Source organism: Oryza brachyantha, chromosome 8 (assembly GCF_000231095.2).
Source record: "Oryza brachyantha chromosome 8, ObraRS2, whole genome shotgun sequence".
Classification (NCBI taxonomy): domain Eukaryota; kingdom Viridiplantae; phylum Streptophyta; class Magnoliopsida; order Poales; family Poaceae; genus Oryza; species Oryza brachyantha.
Window position 1 is genome coordinate 7,842,282 of NC_023170.2, and position 12,401 is coordinate 7,854,682.

Genomic DNA, 12,401 nt, shown 5'->3' on the forward strand with positions numbered 1-12,401 from the left:
ATATCTGAACCTAATCTAGAGCTAGGTCATATTTTGGGTAGTCGTACTTACCTTGAAGTACATATATAGCTTGCATGTGTTAATTAATTTAATTATCGCCTTAACTAGCAGTTACCCATTTATTATATTGCTTTGCATATTGCCATACCTTGATATTGTGCCTGTTATGCCTTGATAACCCTAGTTTTGACTAGATGATCATTGTTAAAATAAAGTATACATATGGTTATCGTTATTTTATGTGAAAGCATGGGTGTTATATGGTTTATTTGAAAAGCTATAAGGACTTAACCACCTTATGCCAGTATATGTGCCATAGTTTACACTCATCCACACGATCGAGATACTCGACCATAGCATATGCTGCTCTAGTGAATTGATGATCTCTAACCTATCTGTGTATATGGTAATATCGGCCTTAGGTGTGTACTGGCCACTGAGTGTTCGTGAGAATTGTTTGAGTGAGGGTACTGCGTGTACCCAAAAGAGGTCAGGAGGAGCCGGTGTGCCTCTAAGACGCTCAATAGTGGGTGAAAGTTGTGGCGGGGTTGGAACACACCCCCTCCGCGTTCGGGACGGGACCAATAGCCACAAAATCCTATAACCCGCTAGGTGGATCTTAGATGAACTTGGGGCAGTATTATGTTATGTTATTCATAGCCTGGTTAGCTATGGGTATCATGTAGGTAAAGCTGGGTAGACGCTGCAGAGTCGTTTGGTATTCGAATACGCCATGCTCCCGGTTAATGGAGATATGTCTATGGGTGAATCCAGTGTGTTGGCAAAAGGTAGACTTGGCATATTGTTTAATATGGTAATCCAGTGTGTTGGCAAAAGGTAGACTTGGCATATTGTTTAATATGGTAAGGTGAATGACATAAAATAATGGTTATACTTGATTATTATATTGAGTTATTATTTGGATTTATTTGTAAACTACTGTTAAGGTTAGAGAGTTGAATCAGTTTCCTTTGTTAACTATGCACTACTATTTTACTACTTTCTCTGCTTGGCTTGTGGAGTACTCATTCTTGCATGCTTTTGGCAGTTGGTCAGGGTGAAGTTGCAGATGAAGTCGAAGAGCTAGAGAACCCACAGGAGTGGGACGAAGATGAATGCTTCGACTTTTAGGTCAACTCTACGCTCAGGCTGTTCCTGTGGTGTAGAGTTGTGTCTTTTGCTTGTAGAGTGTAAGGCTATAGGCCCGTTGCGTGTGTTTTAGTTTAGCCTGGAGTTGTATTAAAACCTTGTCGGTTTGTATAATTAATCGAAGTACTATTTCTATATCATTCTGTGCGTAACTGAACTTCCTGGGCGGTTACATGAATCGAGGGACGCTTGGATTCAATCCAGGATCGAGTCCTCACATTAATTCCCCATGCGGGGATGGGTATAGGGAAATTCTTTACCTCTTTGAAATTAGCGGGGATGGGGATGGGGAAAATTCTAACTCGTAGGGATAGGTATGGAGACATAAAACTTGTTGGGGAATTTCCCACTGCCATCTGTACTCGGAATACTTGGGCTACCACTTTGTAACAAACCAAAACCTTGGTTTCATTAAAATCTAATGCATACAATTAAAAACTCTCAAAACAATGCATTGGGCCACTAGAACAATAAAACTATTTTTAAGGAATTCTTTATAAAGTTATTGATCCACTGCAATTTAAAGATTTCAGATGAATTAGTTTTGAATTTTAGAATTTATGTTGTCTTCTCAGCTAAACCTAACAATGAGTTAACAACTTACTAAATGGTGATGCGAACGAATCTAAGCAAAGGGAAGGAAAATGAGATGTTAACCTGATGACGAAATGACCTGATAACGTCTCCTGCCGAGAACACGGGTTTACGGCTGTTGTTGTCCAAATATTGACATTAAAGCTGAACGACTGGCAACGACTGAAGAATGACTGTCGGCATAAGACAATTACTAACTCACGTACAAATACCAGATTCGCACGACTACCCATTAATGGCTCACACGTGTAGGATTAAGATGTCAACTAGAGAGGGGTGAATAGGCGATTAAAAATTAAATCACCTCTAATCAAAACTAACCTAAGTTGCTAGGCTTGGTGAAGAGCCATACGAAATAAGCAACTAAGTTATGTTTTGCAATCCTAGGGTGATAGGGGCTCAATTATATCACTAGGAAAGTAAATCACACTTTTTAAGTCTAGTTTTGCAATCCTAGGGTGAAATGATCACAAATACAACTCTAGTAATGTAAATTGCACAAATAAAAAAGTGGCAACTAAGAGAGACAATGAGACAAGCAATTTTTCACCGAGGTTCAGAAACTCGCCGGTTTCCAACTCCCCATTGAGGCGAGCCCAACTCCACAACTCAAGTTCCAATCCATGAGGGGATTGTACTCTCCGTTGAGGAGCTCAAACTTGAGCCGGGTTCCACAACCCTTTTCTCGGGGTTGCACTCGTGCACTCCCCCTCACTCGAGGTATCTCTTCCCTTTCGGAGGTGAGATCCAACCTTCACAAACTTTTTCCCGGCACACCACAAGAGCTTCGGTGGCTCGAGGAACAATGTCTAGCCGTCTAGGTGTCCTCAACCACCAAGAGTAAAAAGGTAGCAAGGAGATCTTGGGATGAATCTAGTGCTCACGAAATTTCTCACGAAGTCAACACCAAGCACTCAAACCAACTCAAAACAACCAACTCTCACACACACAAAATCCAAATCACTTAGATCCGTAGAGAGAAGGAAGTGAGAAAGCAAGGCTCAAAGTGAATCTCAAGAAAAACAAGCCAAAGGCCAAATGAATGAGTAATAGAAGCAGCAACCCTAGCTTGAGGGGTTGGGGGGTATTTATACCCTCCTCTCAATTTCTGCCCGTTGGGGACAAAAGATTCCTTCTCCGGAACTTCCGGAGGTCTCCTTCGGAACTTCCGGTCAGTTCAAAATAGCAGCCCCCAACACTTAGAAAATTCAAAGTCAACTGTGAAAAGTCAAGTCAACGGAATTTCCGGTCAACACCTTCGGAACTTCCGTGAATCTTACAAAACCGATTCTGGCTCCTTCGGAACTTCCGAAGGTCTCCTTCGGAATTTCCGTGAAACTTACAGAACTGATTCTAGCTCCTTGGGAACTTCTGAAGGTCTCCTTCGGAACTTCCGTGAACCTTTCAGAACCGATTCTGGCTCCTTCGGAACTTCCGAAGGTCTCCTTCGAAACTTCCGTAAATTCCAGCACAACTTCAAAAAAATAACAAAAGATGCACTTCAAAAACATTTCCGAGCACCGGATTCATTCCTAGATTTCATTTGCACACCCCTCTTTATAGTACGGCATTCCTAGTTGACTCAAATTCAAAGTAAATACACACGCCAACACGAATATACCGACTTTACTTCTCTTTTTACGTGGGCGGCGCAACAGCAAGCACAAACGTGAACAAGCATAGATATAGCAGGCTCACAAAAGATATTACATCACATCACATAGTCTTAAATGAATAGAAACTAGCAAGTGTTCCACTACATAGACAATGCACATTAAACATGTGATGCAGATAATTCGATGAATGCTATGCAATGTAAATAGTTCAAGTGTTCCAACCAACTCGACACTAAGGAAAGATAGAAGATAGACCACTTCTCCCTCTTTGGCATCAAGACACCAAAAAGAGAAGAAATGAAGGAACATGGTGAGAACTCAGTTGTGGGGTGCATGTGTGTCGGGATCAAACTCCTCTTCAGACTCCCACTGCCACACCTCTGGCTCACTCACTTGGCCTTCAGATCCAGTGTTAGAATGTGGCAAGTTGAGATGCTTCTGGATCTCCTTCAACCTCTGAGTATTCTTCTTTCTTGCATTCATTTCTTTGATAAGAATGCTATGGTTGGAGGAATAGATGTTGAAGATCTTCTTTAAGAACTTGGTTGGGGAGGAGGACTTTTGCTAACTTGAAGCTCTGGCGCGACCCCGAGAAGAAGGAATGTCACGCTGTCGAGAGCCGCTAGCCTGGCTAGAACCACCAGCCTGACTGGTGCCTCCTTGCTCCCCCTCTCCTTCAGACTCATAGATTCGCTGATCCAGGCGAAGACCAAGTTTGGTGTGCTTCACTTCCTTGACGAAAGTGGTCCCAGTGACAATCTCAATCAAAAACATGATGTAAGGAGAGTAGCCTAGACCCTTTCTATGAGAGACAAAGGTATTGCATATTTCATCCCAAATGAACCTAGGCACATTGAAGGGATTTCGGAGCCTCATCCTGCGAAGAATGTTGCGAGTGTAGGAGTTGATGTGGCTAGCATCACCATCCTTGGGAGTAAGGGTCTTCCTCCACATCCTGTTGAGATAGACAAAGGTAGGTTTGAGTCCTTTTACTACCCCCAGGTCTGGACTGCCTCTAGGAATATACATGCGAGACAACATCCCATCAGCAAGAACATCTTCGCTGTGCACTTTGTTGTAGATGTCGACAGGGTACTTATCAAAGCCAAAAAGGACCACAAAGTCAAGGTAGGTGATATTGTACCACCTCCCCCGAGTCATCCAAAACATGGTGTTCCCCTTAGGTCCTCCAAAGTACACTGTGACATAGAACTGAGCTATTATTTCCTCACACCAATCATACTCAAGTTCCATGATCTCTAAGAGATACATGCGCCTGCAGATGCTGATGATCTCATTGACCACAGGAACATCCAGCCGGCGCAGTCCATCCCAGTCTATCCACTGCATGGGGATAGTTTTGTGTTGCTTTGCCATGATCACTGTCTCATAGAAATCCTGCTGAAACTTGGTCCAGAAGCGACTATCTGAGGCAGACCTTGTCGCATCTGGCCCACTCTGAGATCTAGCCCTCACAAGATCTTCCACCTTCTTGTTCCAGTTGGTCACACTGCCTCTATTGCCAACTGACCTGTGAATGTACAGGGGACCAACCGCGTCCCCAGTACGAAAACCCTGTCTGGTTGGATCAAAGCGCCCTGCTGGCACCTTGGCTGCGGCCCTTCTTTCTGGCAACCTTCCTCCAAGATTCACCCTCTCTGTTTGAGGGACGTGCTCATGGTCGTTGGGAGACCAATCACTGTCAGTGGCATTCTCTGAGGAGGAGGTGGGAGTGCGAACCCTCTTTCCTTTTTGCCTACTGGAAAGCTTCTTGGTTGGAGCCATGATCCTTTCACACAAACAAGAACAAGAAAATAAGGATTGTAGGACTCTAGGAATGCAAAGCATGAGATGGTGCTCGGGGTTGAATCCTCTTCGGAACTACCCGAACCCCAAAACCCAAGATTTGCATAATTGATCCGTGGAAACTGTGAATAGGCTCTGGGAAAGTATTCTATAACCACAGATCTATGGTTCTACCAAGCGGAATCCAAAGCCATTGTCCCAAGGCATGTAGATCTGAGGAAGAACCAAAGAGAAACCGAAGAAAATATCTTGAGACGATGAACTTGTGAAGAACTTGATGGGGATCATCCCTTAAAGGCCTTAGGTGAAGTTGGGGAGTGAAGAACTAGGGTTAGAACCGTGGGAGAGAGGTAAAAAGTAAAAAACTTTTACCCTCCCCACGGCCTCCCCCTTTATATACTTGGAGGCCCCTTCGGAAGTTCCGGTCACTTCCACCGGAACTTCCGTCAAAGATACAGAACCGAAACTGGAGGTTTCAGAACTTCCGGTCGGGCTGACCGGAACTTTCGACGGAGTGGAAATCCGTTCTGTAAGATCTCCGAAACTTTCAGTCAGCATGACCGGAACTTCCGACGATTTCAGGAGGACTCTAAAAAACTTGTTTTTTGAAAGGGAAGACTCGACTAAAGACATTTTGATGACTTGGATGAGTATGATTGAAACACATTGATCCATTATGAGAATGCAACTAGCTAAACCACAGACATTCATGACATGTTGCGATTCAATACAATGAAGAAAGAGATGAATTTTGCACATGCATGTTACCCTTCCTAAGAAGGGCATGTATGAATCCATATAAGTTGTGCTAGAACCTAACATTTACATAAAATGGAACTCCAAAAGCACATGGATTCAATTTATGCACACAAGAGTGACTAGTGATCATTCATGAATTGAATAAGGCAATTTGTCACAATGTGCTAAGCATGCATGCAACATATCAAGCCACATTTCGAGAATCCAAGATATTTAGCTCACTCCTTAGGGAACAAAACCTATTCTCATCCAAGGGCTTGGTAAATATATCCGTCAGATGTTTTTCGGTTCCCACATGAGAAATTTCTATGTCGCCCTTGGTGGAGTGATCTCTTAGGAAGTGGTGGCGAATATCTATGTGTTTTGTGCGAGAGTGTTGGACCGGATTGTTGGCAATTTTGATGACACTCTCATTGTCACATAGAAGGGGCACTTTGCTCACATTTAAGCCATAGTCTTGCAGAGTTTGCTTTATCCAAAGCAATTGAGCACAACAACTCCCCGTCGAAACGTATTCCGCCTCAGCGGTGGATAGGGCGACGGAGTTTTGCTTCTTGGAAGACCAAGAAACAAGGGACCTACCCAAGGATTGGCAAGTTCCCGATGTGCTTTTCCTATCCACTTTGCACCCGGCATAATCCGCATCGGAATAACCAATGAGATTAAACCGTGCGCCCTTAGGATACCAAAGACCAAGATTAGGTGTATGAACTATATACCTAAGGATTCTCTTAACGGCCACAAGGTGACATTCCTTGGGAGCGGCTTGAAATCTTGCACACATACATACGCTAAGCATAATCTCCGACCTAGATGCACAAAGATAAAGCAAGGATCCAATTATGGAACGATATACCTTTTGGTCGACGTCTTTACTTTGCTCGTTGAGGTCAAGATGTCCATTTGAAGGCATGGGTGTACGGGCCGGTTTGGCATTCTCCATGTCAAACTTCTTGAGCATGTCCTTAGCATATTTGGTTTGGCAAATGAATGTTCCCTCCTTTAATTGCTTGATTTGAAGACCGAGGAAGAACTTCAATTCGCCCATCATGGACATCTCAAAGCGCTTAGTCATCATCCTACTAAACTCATCACTAAAAGCTTGGTTAGTAGAACCAAATATAATGTCATCGACATATATTTGGCACACAAATAAATCTTTCCTATGTCTTTTAGTAAAGAGAGTGTTGTCGGCTTTGCCTATTTCATAGCCATTTTTCACAAGAAAATCACGAAGGCATTCATACCATGCTCTAGGAGCTTGCTTAAGCCCATAGAGCGCCTTGTGAAGCTTGTACACGTGATTTGGGTACTTGGGGTCCTCAAAGCCCGGCGGTTGTTCTACATATACCAACTCATCAATAGGTCCATTAAGAAAGGCACTCTTCACATCCATTTGATATAGCTTGAAGTCATGGTTAGTTGCATAAGCAAGTAATATCCGAATTGACTCAAGTCTAGCAACCGGCGCGAAAGTTTCACCAAAATCAAGTCCCTCGATTTGTGTGAAACCTTGCGCCACTAACCTTACCTTGTTTCGTGTAACAACACCGTTTTCATCTTGTTTGTTGTGGAAGACCCATTTTGTACCAATCACGTTTTGTTGTGGTCGTTCTACTAGCGACCACACTTGATTGCGCGTGAAGTTGTTGAGTTCTTCTTGCATGGCCATCACCCAATCGGCGTCTTCAAGTGCCTCTTCCACCCTAAGTGGCTCAATAGAGGAAACAAACGAGTATGTTCACAGAAATTTGCAACACGAGATCGAGTTGTTACCCCTTTATTTATATCACCAAGAATGTTGTCGGTGGGATGGTCACGATGGATGCTTTGATGAACTCTTGGATGTGGTACTTGTGGTACATCTTCATGGCTTTCTTCATCTTGCTCATGGATCGTTGGTGACGGTGGTTCTTGTACTTGTGATGTTGATGGCTCAACATGTGTTGATGTAGAAGGGTCATCTCTATTTGACACTTGAGGACGTACATCCCCAATAGCCATCCTCCGTATAGCTTAGTAGGGTATTTCTTCTTCATCTAGCAAATGAGAATCAACTTGCTCCTTTTGGGAGCCGTTAGTTTCGTCAAACGTCACATCACGCGCGATCTCAACAACACCGGAGGTCTTGTTGAAAACACGGTATGCACACGAATTTGACGCGTAGCCAAGCAAGAACCCCTCATCCACTTTAGGCGCAAATTTGGATACTCTTGCCTTCTTGTTAAGAATAAAATACTTACTACCGAAAACTCGAAAGTATGAGATGTTCGGTTTGTTACCGGTAAGAAGCTCATAGGAAGTCTTCTTTAGAAGACGATGAAGATACAACCGGTTGATGGCGTGGCATGCGGTGTTGACGGCTTCGGCCTAAAACCGATCCGACGTCTTGTACTCATCTAACATGGTCCTCGCCATCTCTATAAGTGTTCTATTCTTCCGCCTACTACACCATTTTGTTGTGTAGAGTAGGGAGCGGAGAACTCATGCTTGATGCCTTCATGATCAATATATTCTTCAATGTTGGTGTTTTTAAATTCACCACCATTGTCACTTCGGATTTGCTTGATTTTGACATCGAACTCATTTTGGGCTCTTCTTGCAAACTTCTTGAATATTTCTTGCGTCTCACTCTTGTCATGCAAAAAGAAAACCCAAGTGTAATATGAAAAATCATCTACCACTACAAGACCATATTTGTTACCTCCAATGCTTATGTAAGCAATCGGCCCGAAGAGGTCCATGTGTAGAAGCTCCAAAGGTCTTGTGGTGGCCATCACATTCTTGACAGGGTGTCGCGCTCCAACTTGTTTCCTAGCTTAACATGCACTACACACCCTATCTTTCTCAAAATGTACATTTGTTAGTCCTTCAATGTGATCCCCTTTTAGAAGTTTGTGAAGATTTCTCATTTCAACATGGGCTAGTCTCCGATGCCATAACCACCCCATGTTGGACTTGGCCACTAGACATGTCTCAAGGTTCACTTCTTTCGAAGAGAAGTCAACAAGATAAAGCTTGCCCTTGAGAACACCTCTAAAAACCACGGAGGAATCATTCCTTCTAAAAACGGTCACACCCACATCGGTAAATAGACAATTATATCCAAGCTTGCATAATTGAGAAACGGAAAGAAGATTGTAATTTAGAGATTTTACTAAAAGAACGTTTGAGATAGAGAGGTCATTGGAGATTGCAATCTTACCCAATCCAACGACCTTTCCCTTACCATTGTCTCCAAAGACGATGTTCTCTTGAGAGGATCCATTTACATCAAGAGATGAGAACATCGACTTTTCTCCGGTCATGTGGTTGGTGCAACTGCTATCGATCACCCAACTCCTTCCACCGGAGACATATTCCTACAAGAGATCAACTTCTTGCTTTACGTACCCATACTTGCATGGGTCCTTTTATGTTAGTGACAAGTGCTTTTGGCACCCAAATAGCTCTCTTGATGGAAATATGTTTGCCCCGAGGACCAACATAGCGAGCCACAACACGACCATTGGCATTCCTCCTAAGAACATAAGATGTGTCAAATGAACAATGAGGCATATGAGTAATAGAGAGGATACTTTTGGCCTTGACAAAGTTGTCAAGTCCTTTGATCTTCTTGATCATCACACTCCTATCAACTCTTCCCTTAGGTGGAGGAATGTACCCAAGGCCTTCACGGTTGTGGTTGTCACGTTGGTACCCGAGGTACTCCTTTAGGGCCTTACTACCCATGTGGCACTTGAGAAGCCCATTATTGAGTAACCCCATGAGCTTCTCATTTTGAGCGGTCATGGCTTTTACGGCCTTGGCGTTTGAGGTGCAAGCATCAAGGTCATGGTCCTTGCATTTAACACATGGCTCATTGCTTGACTCCTTTGAGTTTTTAGATATCTCACTAAGGAAGGGAGAACACTTGTTGAGTGTGTCAAGCTTATCCTCTAGAGAGTGGTATGCCTTTTCCAAGCTTTCCACCTTCTCTAGAAGCTTTGCATTTGACTCCTCAAGTAGTGAGCATGAGTCCTTGGTGTCTTTATAAAGACACACAAGTGTCTCATATCTCTTTCTCTCCTTAGTGAGTTCACTCTCGTGTTCAAGGTTACGCTCTTTCTCACGAACGAGCATATCCTCTTGCTTCTTGAGAAGGGACTCTTGACCCTCAATAGTGTCAAGCAATTCACACATGATTGGCAAGGACTCCTTGCTTATAGCTCATCGACCAACTCATCTTCAACCTTATCATCATCGCTCCCACAAATTTCATCAATCAAGTCATGACTAAATAATTTTGAGGGAGGTGATACCTTGCGCTCTTTTGCCATAAGACAAAAAGGAGCGTCATTGTCGCTATCATAGTTGAAGAGGGTTGGTGGCGGTGGTGGTGAAGACTTGATGGCGACGGTTGCCATTCCATCTTCATCACTTGAGCTTGAGTTGCCCTCGGTGTCGGAGGTCCACTCATCACCGATATGAGCTTGCCCCCTTTCCTCCTTCTTCCTATGCTTGCCCTTGTTCTTCTTGAAGTGCCTCTCCTTCTTCTTCTTCTTCTTGTCGTCATCGAGCTTAGGGCACTCGGCGATGAAGTGTCCGGTTTCACCACACTCAAAACACATGCGTGATGAGTGTCTTCCCCTTGACTTGCCGAAGTTTGGCTTGGAGGCGCTTCCCTTGAAGAAGCCGCATCTCCTCATGTACTTCCCAAGCCGCCGGACGAACAATGCCATGTCATCCTCGGCTTGAGAAGTACATTCTTCATCAACCTCGGCCTCCTTGACGGCTTTCAAGGCTATGTCTTGTTTCTTCGGTGTTGAGCCTTGAGAGATAAAGTTGCAAGCATCCTTGGATTCTTGCCCCATCAAGTCATGAGCGAGAATTCGCCCAAGCACGTCATGAGGTGTCAAGGTGTTGAAGTCGGCACGCTCACGTATGAGAGTTACCAAGGTTGAGTTCCTTGGTGTGATGGCCCGGAGCATCTTCTTCACAACACAACTATCCGTCATGTCCTTACACCCAAGTCCCTTGATCTCGTTGACGATCTTGCTCAACCGGTCATACATCTCACTTGGGGTCTCCTCCGACTTCAACACGAACCTCTCCAATTGTCCCTTCAAGATTTCCACCTTGGATTCACGCACCCCGTCGGTGCCTTCATGAACATTGCGGAGGGTGTCCCAAATTTTCTTGGCGCTCTCGATCCCATCGACCCGGTTGAACTCACTTGAACTCAATGCACTGAGCAATGCATTGGTGGCTTGAGCATTCTTATGCTCATTCTTGTCATCTTCTTCGGTGGGCACGGTTGGATTCTACAAAACATAGCCATTTTTGACTATCCTCCAAATAGATGGGTTAATAGACTTTAAGTGCATCTTCATCCTATGCTTCCAAGCGGCATACTCCGTACCATTGAAGTACGGTGCTCTTGCGCTATAAGAGGAATAGGATGTAGATGTGGAGTATTCATGCCCGACGACGGAGTAATCACCGCTTCAGCCATGAGGAATAATAGCATCATCACCCTTCCTCTCTCCCGACATGATCTCTCCAAGCGGTTAATCCTAATGAGATTAGGCTCTGATACCAATTGAAAGAGTATATCAAGGCCTAGAGGGGGGTGAATAGGCAATTTAAAAAAAATAAACCTAAAAAGCGGAAGCTGAGACTTTCGGAAGTTCCGGTCAGTGACTTCGGAACTTCTGGCCTTCAGAAGTTACGTTGATCTTCGGAACTTCCGATAGCACCAGATCTAGAACGAGAAAGGAGTAGATCCAGTCAACCAAACCTCAAATAATCAAACCACCTCCAAGTTTTCCATAAACAGAACCTAGAGTACGCGCGGCAACCAAAAGCAATGCTTAAATAACAAGTTAGAGAGATTTCACCACAAGTGTAGACGGAGACTTTTTACCGAAGTTCCAATCCTTGAGGGGATTGTACTCTCCGTTGAGGAGCTCAAACTTGAGCCGGGTTCCACAACCCTTTCCTCGGGGTTGCACTCGTGCACTCCTCCTCACTCGAGGTATCTCTTCCCTTTCGGAGGTGAGATCCAACCTTCACAAACTTTTTCCCGGCACACCACAAGAGCTTCGGTGGCTCGAGGAACAATGTCTAGCCGTCTAGGTGTCCTCAACCACCAAGAGTAACAAGCTAGCAAGGAGATCTTGGGATGAATCTAGTGCTCACGAAATTTCTCACGAAGTCAACACCAAGCACTCAAACCAACTCAAAACAACCAACTCTCACACACACAAAATCCAAATCACTTAGATCCGTGGAGAGAAGGAAGTGAGAAAGCAAGGCTCAAAGTGAATCTCAAGAAAAACAAGCCAAGGGCCAAATGAATGAGTAATAGAAGCAGCAACCCTAGCTTGAGGGGTTGGGGGGTATTTATACCCCCCTCTCAATTTCTGCCCGTTGGGGGCAAAAGATTCTTTCTTCGGAACTTCCGGAGGTCTCCTTCGGAATTTCCGGTCAGTTCAA